A 2,291-nucleotide genomic window follows, 5' to 3' on the forward strand; every position below is an offset into this window, starting at 1 on the left:
TTCACCGATGGCAGAACTTTAAACTTTTTCGCGGGAGGTGAAGACGTGTGCTTCCAAACCATTGAATCCCTCTTCGTCTCAGGGGTCATGTGGTGTATCCAAGTCTCATCACCTGTAATAATGCTTCTCAGGAATGCTTCATCGTATTGTTGGAGGTCTCTAGATGCGTTCATGACTCCCGTGGTACCTTGGCGACAACGATTCAACAAACAAAGTCTGAGACACTTCAACAAGTTGCGTCTTGTGGTCAGCTGTCAGCTCTGTTGGGAACCATCGAGCAGACATCTTTCGATAGTGCAGCTCTTCAAACACTATCCTATGGACAGTTGACTTTGAAATGTTTAGCGACTCGGAAATTTCGTGAATTTTTAGGCGCCTGTCTGTTTGAATGAGTTTGTTAACGCGACTCTTGTTGATGTTGTCCTCAGTCTTGGCAGAAAAACAAGGTCCTGCATGAATTTGTCATTGACATCCGTATGCCCGGTTTTGAATTTACTGCACCACTCATATTCATATACCTGTGACTTTGCCATTACTTTCACCCCGTAAACTGACTTTATTCCAGTGTGTATTTCTGTAGGTTTGAGACCTTTTGCGGTCAGAAACTGAATGACAGACCTCACTTCTACCCTTGACCAATTTTCCAAGGGGATAGCCATCTTTGGAGAACTGCTGTGTTCGTTTGGTTTGTGCGATGCTCATGGTGCTCAATTGTGAAATTCCTAAATGATTGTTTTACAAATATGCGTTTACAGAATGTGAAAATATTGAATAGTTTTCAAATTACAGCCAAATTCCGGTTTTCCGTGGGACAGCCCTCGTATATGTATAAATAAAAAAGCAGTGAGTGAAAAGAGAAAGTAGTTTGTTTTTACAACAAAGAGAGAAAGTATGAATCAATTCATCCTGAAGTAAATGGGAGGAAAGAAAAAAGGGACACAAGTGGAAACTTACCTCCACGTTAACTAATAATTTTCTTTACGCTGCGTAAAATAAAAGAAAACCATACAAATTTGAATTTGTATTTTAATAACGTATTGTTTTATCATAACCGACACGTTTCTTTCCTTTCGCAATATGACTTGTGTCACCAAAAAAACACTGTATAATGATATTTCAATTTGTCCACACTTTTTCGGTTTATAAGAATATATGTGTTAAGTATAGGTAGTTGTACTATTGCGGTGCAACATGACTTAATTTCTCAAAGAAAACAGGAATAAATGGGCTTTCTTTACTTTTGTTCCTTCTTCCCCCCCATATCGTTCTCTTATATGTATATACTTGAGCCCAAGAGACCCTTTCAAAGGGATTCTTCTTTATTCACGCTGTTATTGCAACTTTACGCTTTTATGCGTTGTCTAAATTGAGCCAGACGCGTATTTCATTTGTGGTTCGAAGAAGAAGGACCCACCAACGGCGTTGACCATCCATGTAGAGTATTGTAAAGACACTTTCACTAATACGAGAAATCTACAAACGCTTGTCTTTTATTTTGTCACAGGTACGGTTTTGGGGTTCAAGTCGGCGGAACTCACTCTGAAAAATGCGGACAACCGACGAGATAAGACAACGACATGTTTCTATGCAGTGGTGTCTTTCACTGCTCAGACGAAAGCAACTTTGAGAACTTGGTCTATTGTTGGTGAACTTGACGTCGCTTGTCTCCATAGACATAACGGGAGTGGATAGAAAAGAAGACGGACGAAGTTAGAGTTAAGAAAATATTCGCGTTTTGCAGACTGTGCTTGAAGAAAATTACAGTGTGAAGGCATACTCTCGACACCCCTGGTACATGATGGATTCTGGGGCGACGTCTTGTATTGGATGACTTTCCAGACAGCAAACAAGAACCGACAACTCTTGTGTTTGTGAATGCTTGGTGTGATTGTTGTAAATTACATGTATTGATGAATATTGTGTCCACTCAAAAACCAATCACATTCTTGAAATGGAAGAGAACTTTACTTTGTGCGACTTCCTGGGAAACAAGGGATAAAAATTGATCTGATAAAAAAATCGAGCTACAGGCTAACATAATGGTTAATCAATCTTGGGCCACAAGAAAAAGAAATGAGCAAACAAATAAAATTAATTTATGATATTTTTTCTTTCAAAATAGAAAACGGTTTCTCAATATAATGCTTTAAAATGTATCAATTTGGGTACAGCCCAACACTCGCTTGCAAAGGCCTACTAAAAATAATATGGTTTAAGAGATCCAACGCAATTTTTCTGTTTTGTCTTTCTTGGGGTTGCCTTATTAAAAATTCACCCCAACCACCACACCC

The 2,291-nt window shown here is 38.9% G+C and overlaps 1 long non-coding RNA gene across 1 annotated transcript in view; it reads left to right on the forward strand.

Annotated features, from left to right (window-relative positions):
- Positions 1-2,217, forward strand: part of LOC106012095 — a 3,306-nt gene extending 1,089 nt beyond the window's left edge. The window contains exon 2 of the long non-coding RNA XR_001184942.2: positions 1,505-2,217. This is a non-coding gene — a long non-coding RNA (uncharacterized LOC106012095). The remainder of the gene's footprint in view (positions 1-1,504) is intronic.
- Positions 2,218-2,291: the final 74 nt, after the last annotated feature.

Source organism: Aplysia californica, unplaced genomic scaffold (genome assembly GCF_000002075.1).
Source record: "Aplysia californica isolate F4 #8 unplaced genomic scaffold, AplCal3.0 scaffold00258, whole genome shotgun sequence".
Classification (NCBI taxonomy): Eukaryota; Metazoa; Mollusca; class Gastropoda; order Aplysiida; family Aplysiidae; genus Aplysia; species Aplysia californica.